Source organism: Rhopalosiphum padi, chromosome 3 (assembly GCF_020882245.1).
Source record: "Rhopalosiphum padi isolate XX-2018 chromosome 3, ASM2088224v1, whole genome shotgun sequence".
Classification (NCBI taxonomy): Eukaryota; Metazoa; Arthropoda; class Insecta; order Hemiptera; family Aphididae; genus Rhopalosiphum; species Rhopalosiphum padi.
Genome location: NC_083599.1, coordinates 3,820,653 through 3,841,452, shown reverse-complemented (window position 1 = coordinate 3,841,452; position 20,800 = coordinate 3,820,653). Strand labels below are relative to the sequence as shown.

The window sequence follows — 20,800 nt, the reverse complement described above, 5'->3', positions numbered from 1 at the left end:
AACCAAAATATGTGTTTACGTTAGCAGAATATGTACATAAATATGTGCTAATAAAATCAAAATATTTATTTTACTAATATGATTTATTTATTAATATTTAATTATATAATATATCCATATGAGTTTCTAATGAAACAAATTATATTTTAAATAGTAAAATAATTTAAAAATAAGGTGTTACAAATTATAAAATAGAAATAAAAAAAGGTAAAAAAAAAATAAAAATATTAATTATCTTGATTACAATTTATGATAACAGCCATTTTAAAATTTTGAAATTTTAAAGATCTTCGATTTGGTCGTGAAATTTCTTTATACTGACTAAATGATCTTTCGACTTCCACTGATGTTATTGAACTGTATTGCATTTTGACTATGCCTGAAGGAGTAAGTTATATCTACCGTAGATTAAGTTCAATAATTGGTATTATTTTGTTACTATGTTGTACTTTTGGAAATTTGGGAAATGGTTTGTATTGAAAATTCAATTGTACATAATTAATAATTATTAAAAAAAATCCTAAATGAACAAATTGTCAAAATATGTAGGAAAAAAATTGAATTACTGAGAAATATGTAAAAACATGTACTTATGGCAAAATATGTAAAAATATGTAAAATAAAATATAGTTAATTTCATTGGAAATCTCTGGAAACGAATCATCAAAATTATATAATACACAGAGAACATTAATATACAAATATTGTATTTCAAAACTACTTGTTTTGTACGTCAATTGTGTGAGAATTATAATTATTAATGTCCCAAAAATTTAAATACTTAATACTTTATACTTTACTTACAACTTTATCAAGCAAATTAATAAATAAAGTATTGTTATTTCTTTTAAAATTAAATATATACATTATACATTTACTAAATAAAACAATAAATAAATTTAAAGTAATAGGTACCTACATTTTTTTCTTATTTTTCTTATAATATATTTTATAGTTAAATAACATGCAGGAGAATAATAACGTAATTTTTTGCACAAAACGTTAAAAAAATTAGCTATCCCTGACATAAAATAACTAAATGGACCATTTGCATTTTACATTTATTAATTATTTTAACCTTTAACGTTGAAGTAATTCTAAAATTAAAATAGAATATGTAAAGGAAATAAATTAAACACTATTTAATAGTTTATTAATTCTTTTATTATCTGCCAAGACAAAATAAAGTTAACAGTAATATTGGAATAGGTTTAAGTATATATATATGATCTGGTGTGTTGAGTGATGTTGAACGAGTGAATGATTTGATTGAATATAGTTTCTTTACAATTAATTGTATACATTATTTGAGTGACTTCGGCAACATCAGTCAATGGCGTTTTCATTTGAACCTTTTAAATATAAACATCAAAATAAATATGTATTCAATATTAAAAATATATATGACTTACAGGGATAATAATATGTGTATTTGATATATTTCTAAATTTAAATTATTCCATAAAATCTAATTTCTCATATAAATATCATTAATATCATTTTAAAGTTCATCACAGATGATTTAAAATGAATGCAATTCCTCAGTGTTTGTTAGGAAAATAAGTATATATGTTTATTATAAGGCACAAACTAAAGCAGGATTGTATGAAAAATTGACCAATATAATATAATGGTTAAATAAAATTTAACGGACCAGATTTGAAGCACTAAATATTTAAGAGATCATTAGGTATTAGTTAATAGCCATTGGCCATTACTATTTATTTATTATATGTTTTAAGTGATTATTATTCATATATGCAATCTGGCTCTAGTATTTTAATATTGATGTTTTAACAATTACATAAATAATATAATTTAAAAAATATTTATGTATTTAAATTATACATTACCCTGTTTTCTCAATAAACATTGAGGTCTTGGCGTCCAAAAATGTTGTTGATGAATAATTGTTATTTGTCCTCGATTGTCGTTTTGTATTGGATTAGATACTTCAACACTCATTATGGGCGAACTCTGGTATTCATTTTTGTCTTCTAGAAGTTTCTTGAACCAATATCGCACAGGGATAAGAGAGTAACCCATTTTAAATTATTCTAATAAAATAATAGTTTCAGTGAATTATTTGTACTAATTAATTAATTACTAACAATTTAATTTTATCACAGTTATGAAATAATATACATGTTGTTATTTAATTTATCTTATGAGTTATTGATTATTTAAGTCCATAATCGTTGATGCTATTAGGTTAATAGGTTATAGAACATTGATTTTTTTATTTAGATTGGGCTGATTCGGGATTATGTGTGTAGTATAAAAATTTAGATATTTTAGTGACTCTAAGAGAGCGCGGTATTTTGTAACCCGTAACGTACACAATATAACCACGTGGTTATCGACATGCACGTGGACAACTGCACATCCAAGATCACTTAAAACAGCAATTTTTGATCACAAGACCCTCGAATTTACCGACAACTTTATTTCTTGAATTTAAGAGAAACAAGTTCAAGTTTTGTTATGCTTTAAAAATAATTTTAAAAATATATTGTATTCGAGGCTCCATAACTGACCAACTTCATCGATATAATAACCAATTAAACGACGGAGTAAAAAGGTGTTTATTATAATTGCTACGATGATAATTATAAACATTATATTATAATTTGAAATTATTATATGGTCTTCAAGCTAATAGCAATATCCCTTACGGTAGATATGAAAAAGAAAAAAGTACCGCTCTTAAAACCAAAGTAATAAGAAACTATGTTGTAGCTATAAATATTATGTAGAAAAATATTTTATGAAGAAAATAATGGTTATGAGAATATTGCATCGATATGTCTCTATATTGTCTAAAATTAATTGAAAAGTTTAAAAGTCGAACAATGGTATTAATCATTATACTACCTATATTAAAGCAAAGAAATACAATAAAACGAATAACATACCTTTCGGATAAAAACGTCGGCGAATGAACAAGGTGAAACACAAGTGTTCAAACGTGCAATACGGAAACGAATGACCAGTGTATACGAGCATATAATGACACCTACCCTAACCGGAATTTGGAACGCAAAGAGGGGCGTATTGGAGCGCTCGACGCGGTCAGCGGAGACGATTGCAATAGTTTGGCGTTTGACAGTGATCACGGGATGGGAGGACGGACCAACGCTGCAGAGAACAGTTATAATATTAATTTATCAATATTACCTTTGGGTGATCGCATTGAATTATTGAATAATTATGATTATTCATTGACCACCGCAAACTATTGTAATCGTGGTTGGTTTTTAATTTACAGTTTGCTTATTTCTGTGTATTACCGACATTGTCTATATATAAGTGAACCTATCAGGGCTAAGTAAATCGGGTCCATGACAATTTGTATACATTTTGAAACTTTGAAAGCGATAAGTTGAGTCCCGGGTATAAAAAGATAGTAGGACGTAATGTAATGAAAATAATTACCGGGTAACAATGAGATGGAATGCAGTTAGCCTAATACACCTATTATTAGTTCAAATCGTCTCTGGTATGTTAAATATTTATTGAAAAACAATTTTTACAGCGATTAATATAATTAAATATTGTTTTAGTGTAAATATTATATTGATGTGTATTATATTTTATCTTAATACTTTGTACATTAATTGTTATTTACTTATTCAGGGATGATATTTCTAATGCTACCTATAATTTAATATTTAATAAGACTGATAAGATTTTGATTAATGTATGACAATGTAAATATATAGATTATTTGTAAAAGGCGGTTTACATACAATGTAAATATATAATTTATTTGTAAAAGGCGGTTCACGCATTCTTATAAGATTTTTCTTATGTAAATAGTGTAACTGTGAGAATAAAACATTTAATATTACTTATAAACTAGTATTATTACATTGTAAAATATTATGATATCACTTTATTGTCTATATTGTATGATATATTGGTATTATGTCAGTAAGTTAAGTCCCTGATATTAAAAGGTAGTAGAAAAGTTGGGTCCCGGCTATGAACCTTAGCGGTTTTAAAAACCTAAAACTTTAATATTTTATATTGATACAATTGTAATGAGTTAAAATTATGGTATATAATTATCATTAAGAGATAGTATTTCAAATGTTATTTATTTTTAATGTTTGTCTTTAACTCATCACCTTGTAAGATAAATTACGGGGTTGGGTAACAGAGTTTTTCCTTTTGAATAAACTATTATATTTAAAATATCTATTATATGAATTTTCACTTACCTTTCGGATGACTCGAGACTAAACTTGTAAGAATTTGACACAGAAAAATATCGTACATTTATTGATACAGTGTTGTGTAAGCGACTGAGCGCGGAATTGATTGTTCTTTGCCCTTTTATAGACATTATAATGCCGCCTTTGTGATAGAATTTGAAGATTACGGCGTTGCTCATAATCAGTATCCTATTTACTAAATAGCCCATATTTGTACAGCTGCAATGATTGTGATTATTTCTAAGTCTAAGGGTAATTGAATTAATTAATTGTAATTTTATCTTATAGTTGATTAATTTAGTTCACAATAATATATATTTGCTTAGTCTATGTTTGTGCAGCTGCACTGATATTTTATTTTGTCCATATAATATTCAAGTGTAGGTACGTAAGTGTATACGTTTATAATTGACATATTTTTTTCGTATAAATACGGTATATATCGCTATACTAAAAGCTTCAAATGTTTTATATTACCTTCGAAGACACCTGCACTATGTAGACGAGTTTTTGAAATGGCAAAAACCCGTACGATCTTATTATAAGTTCGTATTTTTTCGTTCAAGTACCGTACCTACAAACGTTTTTTTTCACGGGTCTCATAGTTCCAAGTCATATATTATCATTATTAATTATTATTAGGGCTCGGAAGTTGATGCATTTTTTTTTTTTTTTTTGGAACTTATTAGACAATCCTCTCCTAGACACAATTGTGTTTTATTAGCATGTGAATCTGAACAACTAATTTTTTTTTTTTGCATTTTTTGGTCATTTTTTCACATTTTTACTGATTTCACATTAGTTTACTTTTTATTATTCCTTGTCGACCATTATGTCTTTGATAACTTATTTAAAACTTTGAAATATTGAAATTATCACGGACTAAAATTTGTACTTATTCGATTTTATCTCACCGATTACAGTCGTGGTTGTCGTGTTGTAGAGAATATTATTATACCTAAATATTGTATTATTTTTTTCGTAATATTTTTGAGATGCCAAAAATTAAAACGGTGGTTAAAGCTTTTAAGTCATTTTTTGGGTCATTTTTACTGATTTCACATTTGTTCACTTCTTATCATTATGTCGATAACTTACTTAGAACTTTGAAAGTACCACGGACTAAGATTAGTACCTATCCAATTTTATCTCACCGATTACAGTCGCCATTGTCATGTTGTAGTGAATATACCTAAATTTTATGATTTTTTTTTTGTAATATATTATTTAATTTTAAAGGACGCTTTTTGTAATTTTTATGTCATATTTTGAGTAATTTATATATATATATCTATATAGTTATAGTATGACCGTATGAGTATTGAGTATACACTAATTGCATACGTATATATATATATTATATACTAGAGCTTGTCGTAATAAAAATTACCGTATATTGCCTACCAAACTTATGTAATAAAATCAAAGTAACAGATATATTTACTATGTGTTTATTTAACATTTAAAGTTAATCAAGAACATTTAACAAACACGAAAAATCGATTTAGTAAATGCTATTTATGTTTTGTCAAACCCATGTCATAAACATTAGTTGAACAGAAAAAAAAATGTTTATATTTAATTTAAAAGATTATCTTTCATGAATAATATGAAAAATATTACATTGATGTGAATTATATTTTATCTTTGTACATTTGTTATTTACTTATTCAGTGATGATATTTGATGAATTATGTTCCCTATAATTTAATATTTAATTAGACTGATAAGATTTTGATTAATATACGACAATGTAAATATATAGCTTATTTGTAAAAGGCGGTTCACATTCTTATAAGATTTTTTTATGTAAATAGTGTAACTGTGAGAATAAAATATTTAATATTAAGTTAATTAAATTATTAAAATAAAATAAATCAAAACCTAACCTAACCTTATTATGTATAGGTTAATGTATTAATATAATTTATAATTTCATCTTGATTGAAGAATGATTTTAGATTCTGAGAGGGCTGAGAGGAGCGTTAAAATGTATTGGTTATAAAATGATGCGTTTTACGTGTATGTGTGTGTTTCCGGAGTCCGGACATACGTATGTATGTCGTCTCTTTTTTGAATAAAGTGCAAAAGATAAAACAGAAGGATACACGACTTGAACGTGACTTGTGTGACTTGTGAATACACGAGCGCTATGCATTTTTTTATTGTAGTCGAAACTCTATACCTGGTGCGTCGATACGTTTCATCGTCACAGTAAAATATGTGTAGTATACGCAGTCTGGCATCTCTTATCCAGCCACCCTGACTATAAAATTGTTTCAAAAACTGTTAAATACATATAGGAGAAAGTGTACAACTCACACAAGATATTATAAAATCTCGTATTGTCGCAGCCAACATATATACCTATATTAATTATCATATAGACACGCATGGTTTCTTCTATATGCCCCTTCACGCATCACCGTCGTGTTCAGTGTTTATACACAATAAATTGTATTGCAATTGTTGTGAATAGTCACCGCCACTCACGGAACTGAACGTGAAATAAAAAAATAGTACCTAATAAATAATATAATATTAAGTATTTCATCACCTACGAGGTAGTAGATATACAGTGTATGATTATATTTAAACAGTCATAAACTACGTAATGGATTGGCAAAAAAAAAATTATACATAAAAACACAACCAAACTGAATCATATTTAAATTAAAAAAAAATTATAATAAATTTAAATATCACTGTATTATATGAGGTCGGTTATGAAAAGTTTTCGGAACTTACAGGACTAAAGGAGCGAATGTAAGTCCCTACACGACAGTAGCAGGTACAAAAGATACATATGTAAATTCCTACACGGTAAACACCAGGTACGTATTTTAATTCCTATACGGCGTAAAAAGCTACATATTATGTATATACAAATTTTAAAAATAAATTTATGATGATTAAAAAAATATAATACAAATTTCATAGCGCATTTTCACAAATAAATATAATATAATGATAAAAAAATATAATAAAAATCGCATAATGTGAAATTTTATATTTTATGAGGTTTATTTCTATATCTTAAAAATTTAACAAAATCATATTGATTTATTTTGTATGTTGTATAATCTGAAATTTTTTCATTTATGAAATTTTCTTTTTCGGCGTATTTTTTACTGATTTTTGGTTTTGTGTTACTAATTATTGTGGTTCTTATTTTAATATACGTATTTACTTGAAAAAGTTTGAGCATTTCAATAATTTTAAAAATATGTGGATGTTGGTGATATAAATTTGAGTTAAAATCTCAGTGAAAACTTTCACAAGCGTTTATCGTACGGACTTTACCAGAACATTGTCGCGCCCACATTTTCGGGGGAAAGATTATATATATAATTGTCTATCAAATAATCACAAAATTCTGTAATAGCCGTATTATCAGGTTTGTCTGCCATAAAATATTCTGTAAAACATTCTGCAATTCAATATATATATATAATTCGTATATACATATTTAATTTTTTCCGCCGTGTAGGAACTAACATACGTAGGTACCTGGTTTTTACCGTGTAGGAACTAACGTATATAATTGTTTACCTAGTACTCGTGTAGGAACTTGCTATTCCCCGACTAAAGACACTTAACTATAAGCGTTATAAATGAAAAAAAAAACACTTAAATAATAATATTACCAAAATATTTTATTATATATGAAACATATTTTGTTATTATTATTGGACATATTAATTTTATTATTATACATTTATAAATCAAATTTCTTAAAGATTGGTTTTTATATTTTCTGAAAAGATTATATTATATTATTATGTAAATATGATATAGGTTATTTACTAAAAATTTGTTTTTATTAATAACATTTTTACCTTTGTGATCGCGTTGAATTATAATTATTCATTGACCACCGCAAACTTGTTATCATAGTTGATTTTTAACTCTATTGAAATTGACATATCTGACATCGTCTAAATATAAGTAAAACCTAACGGGGCTAGGTAAATTGCAATAATTTGTGTTAATTTTGGAAGCAATAATAAGTTGAGTCCCGGCCCCTGGGTATAAAAAGGTATTAGGTAAGTCGATTGCGGGCACACATTTTTTTTTATCATTCAATTAGTCAGTTAGCCGGGTACTGAGTATATTCTAGGGAAAAAATGTAGTATTTCATCGAGGACCGGGTACTGTCTAAGTCAACATTTACTAACACGCCGGATAACGAGTATTGATCGGGACGGTCGGGTACTGAGTATGATATCGGTACCCGGTTTGGACTTGATGACCGAATTGACCCGGAACACCTCTAGAGTACAATGACCAGTCTATGAATATTGTTTACCACCAATGTTGATTAAATTTTAATAATTTAAGTCTGTAAATAAATTTATTTAAATTGATAAATGTTAAACAAACCTTGCTACAGATTAATAATTGTCTTATACCTAATATTTTATTAAACCTTGAAGGCTGCAATGTTTGTATAAGTTTGTAAATTGGGTGGTTATATGAAGTATACTAGGTTTAATATAATATATTATAATTAATATAGGTATAATGTAATTAATCTAACAAAATACTTATAATAACTCGTGATTAATATTATTTTTAAACATTTATAAGCCTATAAATACTGGTTGGTTATTTGAAAATAAAGTACTATTTAAAAAAAAGAAATAATTATACCCATTATTGTAAAAAAAAAAGTAATAAATAATTAATGAACAGCTAGCTGCTAATAATACAGATTAATACTACAATATCAGACTGCAAATTCGCAAGTATATTTTACTTCAAAATTAAATGTGTTTACAGAATGTAAGTAATATCTACATTTTTATTTTACACCTGTATAATAATACAGCAGATAATAAAATCGACCACTTTCGATTTATTTCAGAAAAGTCTTTGTAATGTGTACGGTGTACCTATTCTTATATAAATGGAAAAAATACAATACGAATATGTAGGTGGAGTAACACAATACGTGCAGGCTTGACATTGTAACATGCACATTGTGACCTTATTTAACTGGCAACCTCCCCCATCGCCTTAAAATATACTGTAGTTGTACACGAAAAAATGTACATTGTACAATTCTATTATAATATATTTATTGAACCCTAAAATCATTAATCATGACAGGCGATGGGTTGTTCGTTGGCGCCATATAGGTATCGGATGTTATATAGTACGTACATGGTACATAATAACGATTTCTGCAGCCGATCACAGCCATGGGACTTAAAAATTCTTAGATTGAATTCAGAAAATTTAGTACGGCCAACCTTCGCTAAAATTATAAACTACAAAATAAAATAATATTTACAATGTACTATGCACATCATCATACATTAATCCTTTAGAGGATACCAGCGTAGTATTAATTGTTATCTCTCTCTAACCCACGCGCAACATAGCAAATTTTACGTTCACAAAAATGGCTATAACCATGTTACTTCTCAAATTAGAGTGAAATGACCTATTATAAATTTTAAATTTAAGAACGTTATTTCGGGCATCTTATAAGCGTTTTATTATATTTCTATTTTAAAGCGAGTTATGAGTATTTTAAAATTGTAAATTGCTTATACATCTTAAAACACTCATAACTCGCTTTAAAATAAAAATATAATAAAGCGCTTATGAGATGCCCTAGATTATGTTCTTAACTTTAAATTTTATAATAGGCCATTTTACTCTAATTTGAGAAATTATTATGGTTATAGTCATTGTTGTGAACGTAAAATGTGTTATGTTGCGCGTGAGTTAGAGAGAGATAACAAATACTACGCTGGCATCCTCTTAAGTAGGGCACACGCGCTTCTAATATGCCGAGTGTGAGGAATGGCGAGCGGGGCTGACTGCTGCCCAAGGGTTTTGAGGTACACGACGGTATACATTATAATTATGACCGATGCGTGTTTAATGGGAGTGTGCGACACGGAGAACACGACAGCGAAGACGACTCCGCGACGATCCGTACCCGTACGGCCACCATCAAATATCCACACTCACGGCACGTCACCGGTTTCGGTCACTTTGTTCTTTCCTTATTCAACCAATACGTCGAAATGAAAAGGCAGTATAAATCCGTCCCAAGGTCGAACATTTTGCTTTTCGTCTTTGGTTATGCCCGCACGGACATAATAATTTTTTGTGCGGACGTTTGCCAGACCTACCATACTACGATAATATTGTAGTGTACATTGTGTTTCGTTCGAACGCTTCTCTAACACCATTCTGTTCAAATAAAACGAAATACACTTCGGCCAAACGAAATCAATGACAATGGATCGGGACCATAAATTTGGGGTATTATTAACTATATTATATAGTTTCCTCGAGAGCAACATCGAGGTATAGCGCCATAACGTGGATTCCGATCACAAAGGACAATGTCGGCGGTACAGACGTCACAAAGATAGAAGCCATATTTTATAAACAAAAACCTACGGGGAAAAAGTAAGCTGTGCAGCGGCACAGCGTGTGTACAAAAGTAAACGATTTTTCAGCGTGTATACAATCGGCGGCGGCTCGTTAGAGAGGACACGACTGTTGTCGATGTTATAATATATTTCACTTTATATACGTATATGTAATGCGCGGCTATAACGAAAAAAATGCTCAGCACAATGTGGACCGTATTTTATTATTATTATTGTATAGGCATATATATGCGTACGACACGGCGTATAAACGGACTGCACACTGTGTGCCGCGTTTCGGTGTTAACAATATAATATTATATTGTGTATACCTACGTTTTGAATAGTGTGACAATGTCGAACAACTGAATTCCCGTGAAGTCTGGTGTCCCAAACCAAATATTATACAGATGCGATGGAAAAAAATATTATCTTTAACGATTTCCGTTTATTTCCGCCCGTACAAGTCTATTTTTTTCGTAAATTTGTACAGATATTATTTATTTTGTACCATTATAATTTTATACAGTGTAAGATTATTGTTTTTTTTTTTAACACAGACACGGCTCAGGTTCACCCCTATATAGTTGTTATTATTTCGATATGACTCTAATATCTTACACGATCGATTTATTCGTTACAAAAATAATTTCATGAAATAAAAATAATAACGAAAATCGTACCTACTCCTGCGGGATAAGACGTTGTCCGTAGTTAAAGACGTTAATCTCGCGCGAGACCGTGAGCCATAATAATATATTATAATAAACGATACATTTGGAACAATTGGAACTACTGCTCAAAGTTATGATTTTATTTTATGGACAAAGGAAATATTATAACAGCGAAAACAAAGTTAATAAAAATATATAAAATCATAGTTCAATGTGAAATCTGAGGTAAAATCAATTCATATACATTTGCTGCTAGTAAACTACTAAACTGTGATCATCATTTTCGTTTTATATCTACTAACTTTTCGGATCGAATTTCAAATAATAAATGTAGCCCATATATAATATATATATATATATATATATATATATATATTGTTCGTAATATGAATTGAATATGCAAATAATTCATTCATTATTTAAATACATATATTTGTATGGTATGAATATATATGTATGCGCATATTTAATGAATACATTTGTGGTTTCACTAACACCGGAATAGTTAAAAGAAGAATTTAAAATATTTCAACACACGACCATTATATATATAGATCTCTCAAGAGTCAAGAGCAACAGTGAGATACCGAGAACCGATCACAAAGAGACACGCCATCAGTGGTGTGAATACGTGGGTGCAAGTCCCTGACAATACATAGTAGGTTCAAAGGTATTATATACGTTTGTACTTGTCCTACGAATACTGCGTCGTGTGCAAAAGACGTTTTTCATGTTTACGGCGATTAAAAACATCTGCGGATAACAATTAACAATGAGCCAACAACGTCCCAGTAGGTAGTTTATCTTTGAGTTCAATAGCAGTGTGTCCGGTTTCTGGACGCCACGTAGTTTTGGCACAATTAATAATTTTTCAAAATGAAATAATAATAAGTATTTTAAAGCTAAGAATGATAAATGAAAATTTTCATTACTCGTCTAATAATATATTAATTAAATTTATTCGTATAACAATGTACTATGACTACTGTGTATGTATAATGTTATTACTTATTACTATTATTATTGATTGTAAATTATTACATTTTTATATTTTTTACAAATTATTATTAATTATTTTTGTTTGAAAAAATCGGTTGGCTTTATCTGTTTACACCCGCACGTTGTTGTTGCGTGTCTTGTTACAGAACACGTTTTAATTGTGGTACAGAATAAGTTGTTATGTAGGTATGTACTTGATAATGTAATGGAAAGACACAAAATTGTAGAAAACCAGCGTTTATTTATTATGCCAATACACCTATTTGGTGTCTTTTCATTTAAAAGCGAATTTAAAATATTAATATATAAACTTAACAAAGCACGGCGTTCAGCAACTAAGGAAACGGTATTTTTCTCGAGTGTATACCAATTGCCTATACATACGCGTACCTACAACACAATAACGTACGGACAGGACTGCACCGTCTGTGCCCCGTATAGACTGTTTCGGTATTAAAGGAGCACACAACACAAAAAATAAGTTTTTTTTATTCGAAAGAATGTTCAATTCTAAGGATAATGGTATAGGTTTTACGTTTCTACTCACATTATTCAATAAGTTATGACTTATGAGCAATGTAAAATAGCCGCGTGACGTCATTGGGCCCTACTCTTCGTAATTGCCTATCTTATACGTGTAAAAGTTCCTCGCTTCTCACAACGATTTACCCACCTAAACATTTTATTTTTGAAATTTAATTTATGTAAATATGTGTGGTTTTATGTGTTTAAGACGACGCAAGAATCAGAATTTCAATATGACGTTTAGTTTTTTAAATATCAAAAATCTTATAAGAGACATTTTAGTTAAACAGCACGTCATGGCGAGCGGCGCGCGGCGTTCGAACAACGGATCCGCCGACCGCCATGACGCAATGTCTCTTATAAGATTTTTAATATTTAAAAAACTAAACGTCATATTGAAATTCTGATTCTTGCGTCGTCTAAAACACATAAAACCACACATATTTACATAAATTAAATTTCAAAAATAAAATGTTTAGGTGGGTAAATCGTTGTGAGAAGCGAGGAACTTTTACACGTATAAGATAGGCAATTACGAAGAGTAGGGCCCAATGACGTCACGCGGCTATTTTACATTTCTTAATATCTCCTAAAGTAATAATTTTATTTACATCGGATTTTCACCAAATCATTTCATATAGCCATAGTTACAATAATTTAACATTTAAAAATAATTTAAAGATATAATATTATGTTGTATATTATACGTTTTGAATTGTATACTACGACCATGTCAAATAACCGAATTCCCGTGAACTTTGGTGTCCTGAACCAAGTATTTACAGGCAGCACGTAAATACGGGGAGGTGTTTGAGGTTCAACCCACCCCCCCCTACACCGGTTAGGTTTGGACACAAACAAATATATTCATAACAAAATATGTAACATTGGATTTTTAAATGATAATTATTTCAAACGATTGGTGCACGGTTAAAATTAACAAATTAATGTAACATATTTGTGTGGATATAATAATATTATAATATCCACCTTGCCGTTCACACGATTCGTGTTGATATTCACCGAAATTGTTTTATGTCGAATTTTGATAAGGGAAACGACATAATCCTGTACGACAACAACCGTCGTGTGACCTTTTGTCGGTTGGTGGTTTGTCGTGCTTCGCGATGATCGTCGCAACAAGTGCGTATTATGTAGAACCATCTAGAAGATGGCGTATTTTGGTGAATACAATCTTATACGGACCGCCCACGCTTAAACCGTATACCACGAAACCGATACATAACCTAACGGAACGCTCGTTATTACACGCATTTTCTATAAAATTGTTGACGACAAAATTCGTCATAATATCAAAATCAACATTTTTAATTTTGTATAAAAAACAGAATTTAATACACTTATTTTTTAATTTATAAATTTAAAATTAATAAAATTATTAAATAATGGTTATTTATTGATAAGGATTGATATGTTGTTTACTATTTCAACAAGTGATTATAACATTTGTCGTTTTCTGTTGAGCAGTTTCCAAGCATTCACAATATTCACATTTCACATGGTTGTTGATGTATCTGGGCAGTTCTCTTTGAACCATTGAGGCATTTTCATTTTCAAAATAGAACGCTTGCGGTCATACCCGAGAATTAAATCTGAGAAAGTAAGTTGTTAATTAAATTGTTTGTATAAAATAGTATTAGGTAATAATGTTTATAATATGTATACATATCAATTAATTTTAAAATATTTTAATACCTACTCTCAAAGCATTACAATATTGCTTCATTTTGTATTTAAATGTTAATAACTAAATACAATAGTAAAAGACTCAGTTAAGTACCGAGTATTTTGAAATGTATTAGTCACTAGCTGTCCCACCTGGCGTTGCCCGGGCAAAAGTCACCTTAATAGTCGTTAATAATAATATGAAATACCAAGGCAAGGGAAGATTTCCTTCTTTCCTATATTGCTTATCAGTTATCACTAACTTTTGATCATTCATCATAATATTGATTTCGTGTTCCGGTACTCGAGACTTCGACAAATGTGCTCACAGCTCACTACTCATGTTTGATCCTATATATATATATATATTAACTGATATGTAGCTGATATATGCACATCATATGATATTATTATTCGTTAGTTATATTTTATTTCACTTTTAATTTAGAGGAATTTTAAAGAAAAAACCCATCTGTCGTTGTGGAATTCATCGTTGACTTGAGCAGTTTGACTTATTCATATTTATTGATACATGATAATATACTTATTTATTTATTTTGTAAGATTATACAATACATCGTTATACATTTTGCATAATTAAAACAATAAACTTGCTCAACCTCCTTTAAGGTTGCTTGTGATGGAGGTCAGAGTTCTTACGTATATAAAAAGAAAAATTACTTTTTTACATAGTTAAAAAATAGGTATTTACATTCTTATTAATCGAAAATAACAAAAACAATATACATGACATTTAACTTTTTTAAATACAATATCTTTTATGAACACAGAATAGAAATATAATAAACATTAATAATATGCAGAAAATTAAATTATTTTGAGTAAAGCATTTTTAAAACTAGAAGTATTTTGATATTTATTAAAATTAATATTTAATGATATACATAGCTCAGTTGCAGTATTACTACAATTTTGCAATCCAAAATGTTTTTTACAATTTGTTTTAATTATATTAATATTTTTCTTATATCTAGTATTATAATTATGCTTACATGTAATTAAACAGTTTTTATTTTTATAAGCTAGTAAAATTAAGTTTTTTTTAAATAATTTATCAAAACCGAACACATTGAGATCATTATGAATGAGACATGTACTATATAAACAAAGTAACTTCAGAATATATTTATTATTTTATTTAGAATATTTTTTAACTTAATTAAGTGAGTATTAAATGTTCCTCTCCATATTTCAATACCATAATATGTAATAACTGGTTGCAGAAAGAAACATAAATTATTTTTAAGTATTTCTTGTCTAGTATATCTCTTATGTTTCTAAAGATAAAGAAAAATTGTCTAACTGTTGTTATTACATAGTCAATGTGCTTATTCCATTTCAAGTTGCTATCCATATGTAGCCTACCTATGTGTTTTATGCTATTAACTTTATCAATATTTTTACATGTATAATTTAAATACTTATTAGCTATACATGTGTCAGAATAATCCGTTAAAATAAAATTATGTTGTATAGTTCCCTATTGTATACTAAAAATAACGTGTTTAGTTTTTTCAAGATTAAGCTCTAGGAAATCATTATCAAACCACAATTTAACTAGGTTAGCTTTGTTATATAAACTTGGAATGCTTTCTTCTTAGATCAATATTATTGTATTGTCAGCAAAAGAAATTATTTTAGCGTCAATATTCAGGTTCAATAAACCATTTATATATAAAATAAATAATATAGGTCCCAGGACTGTACCTTGTAGTACTCCATATCTAATGAAGTGCTATAAGTATTATTTAATTTTATCTCTTGTATTCGATTAGCTAAGAATGATTTAATTATATTGTTTGCAGTGCCACGGATTCCAGCATAATTTAGTTTTTTTAGAAGTTTCTCATGATTCACACTATCAAATGCTTTTTTAACATCCAAGAATATACCCATTACTTTTCGACTTGTATCTAAATTTTAATGTATGTAGTTATTAACGATCAAATGGGCATCAGTTGTAGATTTACATTATAAGAATCCAAATTGATTTTTAGAAAAATAATTGCAATCATTAATCTGGATTTAATACATTTTTCAAATATTTTGGAAAGGCTAAGAGATAAAGAAATTGGTCTGTAATTATTACAAAATAACTTATTACCTGTTTTAAATATAGGAATTACTATGCATTTTTTTAAATTTGAAGGGTAAATACCAGTAGATAAAGACAAGTTAAAAATAATACATAACGGGTATGAAATGTTATGAACTGTATTTTTTAGAATGTAGTTAGAAATATTATTTTCAATATAAGATGTATGATCTTTAAGTTTATTAGTATATTTTCTATTCTACCTTGCGAATTGGATTTAAAAATATAGATTTATTATTATGACAGCTACAATTTTGAGTATCCCATCTTAATTCATCAAATTTTATTTTCAATGTTCTTACCTACATTCACAAAGAAGGAATTAAATTCATTACAAATACTAAATTCATCTTCTAACAAATTACCTCCACCTTGCTTTATTTTATTTATGTTGCTATATTTAGATTTTACTTTACCGGTTATTTCATTAATCATTTTCCAAATTTTTTTTTGAACTAGATTTTTTTTAATGCTTTTTAAAGATTTCTGATAAAATAATATTTTTGCCATTCTAATTACAGCGCATAAAATGTTTTTATATCGATTTAGCTTCAATTTTAATTTAATGTCAAATAGACAAAATCTTAATATTTTGTCTTTGTTTCTTATTGAAATAATAAGTCCTTTTGTAATCCATTCTTTAATTTTTGCATATTTATTGGATATTTTTATTATTTTAAGGAATGATGACTTTTTTATAACCTCATTCATTTTAGTATTAAAAATATTTAAAGCATTATCAGGACATGCGGAGTTTAATATACTAGACCAATTTTCAGATTTTAATGTCAGATTTAAATAGTTAATGTTAATTTTATAAATGACATTTTCGAATTTTGTTTGTTTGTTATGATTAAAGTCTATTGGTTGAGCATTAAAGCTTAATATCGTTCCATAGTGGTGGGTGATATGACATTTAATTATTAATGCTTGCAAATTATTAACATAAAGATAATCGGTAGAAATTAGTAAATCATTAATATTAATGTTAATGTCTCCTGCTATAACATAGTGCATATTGTTATTATTTAATTGTTCTAAATATGTATTCAAATTGCAATAAAAGCTATCAATAATACATTGTGGCGACCTATATATACATATTACTGAAATTTTTAATTTATCTAATTCAAATAGTATTGTAATAGAATTGCAATCAGATATTACTTTTTTTTAAATGCTTGTGACAGTAAAAAAATATTTTTACTAAAAATTGTGACGGAATCATTTTTATTCAGTTCTCCCAATGAATTTATACTACAATATCCGTTTAATATATCATTTAACTCAATATACATCCAGGTTTCACTTAATATTATTACATCAAACTTACCAAAAACACTACTAAGCATTAAAATTAGTGTGTTTCCTTAGATAACATTAAACATTTCAGTTGGGTGACCTCAAATGAATATCAGATTTTCTGTAGGAGATAGGGAATAAAAAATATATATTTTTAAATTTATATTTCTTGTAGTACAATACAACTTGATTTTTATTACATAGCAACAGGTGTTTTTAATACCAATTTTGTAAAAATTCAATTTTAAGTTATTTTGATCTCTTAATCAAGGCTTTAAAACTAAAATTAACTGAATGACAACTAGTTAATGTTTAAATTTTAATCATTAAATTGTTCAACAATTAATTTATGATTTTACAAATTTTTATGTATTTTTTTTCACCCAATGATCAAAAATTATTTATTTTTCATTAAAATTTAAAATCAACGACAATACACACACAAAACATGTTTATAACTCATATTTAATATCAATAGAATTATTTTAAATTATGGTCAAAAAAGTTGTAATAACTGTAATTTTGTATGAATCAGCTACATACTAGCAACAATATGGGTAATCGGTTAAGAAAACAAAGACATGTTTGTGTGACTAGATTGTTTGTGAAGTTGCAGTTTATCTGCTGCCTGTACATCCCCTTATACCCAAAATATTAACAATATTTAAACTCAACTGTTTTATTTTGAATAATAATTCCCTTTTTGTTTTTCCTCAATTATTAAGAAAAGTATTGGCAATTTGTACTCTAAAATTTCAACTTGAACCAATTATATACCAGGACCCAACCCCACAATTTAAAAAGCATTTTTACTGCCCCAACAAATGATGACAAACACACACACACACACAAATACATCATTATAGAATCAATAGTCATTATTTTGTTATGGTATAAAGTATTCCTTTAACATTTTTAAACAAGTATAAAAATTTAATAAAATAGATTTCCTTTTAAAATATAATATTTGCTTATAAATTATAATGATATAATTATTATTTTGTTAACTTAATGTCACAAAAATCAATGGTTTTTTTCAATTGTTGACAGGTTGACTGAATATCATAATATTTTTATGAACACATCGAACACTAATTTTTTCTCAAATTTGATTGAAAAAGTGAATATTTATATGTGACAAAAAAAATCATCAAAAACGAACATTTTTACTTCTAGAAATATTTACCTGTTTTTTTAATAACCAGACATTTATCAACTGACTTAAATAAATATGACTATTAAAAACAATCAAAAAAAATCAAGAAAACAGACTAAACAGAAGAAAAAATATTGTGAAATCTGCTGTAAATATTATTCATGTCATGCGTCATATAAAACACATATGAAAAATTTTCACGGTCAAACAAATTTAAACCCAAATGCGTCAAGTGAAGATAGTTCAATTTTTAATTCCAAACTTTATTTCACCAAACAGAAGAAAACAAGAGATAGAATTAGAAAGACTGATAACCAAAAACCTAATATAGTCTATATAAAACTTCACGATGAAAGTAAATTCTTACCACCAAAAATTACAGGTATAATTGATGAAAACCATATAAAAGCATTACGTGAATTTTGTGTGGTCAAACAGCCATTTTACTGTATATTTTGTAAAGCGATTTGTGCTGATTTTGATCATTATCAAATTCAACAGTGGTGTACATTAGGCGACGTTTAATAATTTCATATTTGTAAAATATTTACTTTTATTGTAATTTTCTGACAGTGAAAACTTAAACATCATGAAATGAACATGTGAAATATATTTTTGTTAATAAAATTTAAAATATTTATATTATAAGCTATCTATATTATGTATATTATGAAGAATCTGTAAATAAACTATAATAATGTATTAATATAAATTTAATTATTGTATGATATTATTTTATAATGTTTAAAAGATTAATTTAAGTACAAATTAGAATATTTTAAATGTTTTCATTCTGAAATATATAAAGTGTTCCAGACATATTTTTTTTATGGTTATTGGCTATTATCTTTTTTAATGATTGTTTTATTTACTTATTAGTAGGACTCAGATTTATATGTATTTATGAAACCAAAATATGTGTTAAAAATTTCAAAATTTATATTTTACTAAAATGATTTATTTATTATTATTTTATTATATAATATATCCATATGAGTTTCTAATGAAACAAATTATATCTTAATAGTAAAATTATTATTAAAAAAAAAAAAGGTATTAAAAATATATAAAAAAAAAATAAAAATTATATTGTTTATAATTTATGGTAACGTGAATTTTTAAATTTTCAAATTTAATAGATCTTAGATTTGGTCGTAAAATTGCCTTATACCGTCCTATACCGACTATATGATCTTTCGACTTCCACTGATGTTATTCGACAGAATTGAATTTTGACTATCTATGTCTGATGGAGTAAGTTATATCGACCGTAAATTAAGTCCAATAATTGGTATTATTTTGTTATTATTTTTATTAGTTTAATTCTAAAACATTTTAAATAATGTGTTGAATTATTTAAAAACCAATGTATCACGATTAATTTTTTAAATGTCATTGTTTTGATCATCTTCTATCTATATCACCAAATTAAGTCTTTATAAGTATTGACGATAATAGTAAAATAAGGTGTCAAAAAATTACACGTGTAATTGACGAAAATCATATAAAAGCATTACATGAAATATGTGTAGTCAAACAGCCATTTAATTGTATATTTTGTAATGCTACTTGTGATGAATTTGATCAATATCAATTTCAACAGTGGTAGTCATCTGGCGACATTTAAATATTTCATATTTGTAAAATATTTTCTTTTATTGCAATTTTCTGACAAAGAAAACATGTGAAATATATTTTTGTTAATAAAATTTAAAATATTTATATTATAA

The 20,800-nt window shown here is 27.3% G+C and overlaps 1 long non-coding RNA gene across 1 annotated transcript; it reads right to left on the bottom strand.

The window, feature by feature from the left end:
* Positions 1-1,230: 1,230 nt before the first annotated feature.
* LOC132926642 (uncharacterized) lies at positions 1,231-3,036 on the bottom strand. The gene is made up of 3 exons (XR_009661488.1): positions 2,916-3,036; positions 1,854-2,057; positions 1,231-1,352 (listed from the first exon to the last, which is right to left on the bottom strand). It is a non-coding gene; the product is annotated as an uncharacterized LOC132926642 (long non-coding RNA).
* Positions 3,037-20,800: the final 17,764 nt, after the last annotated feature.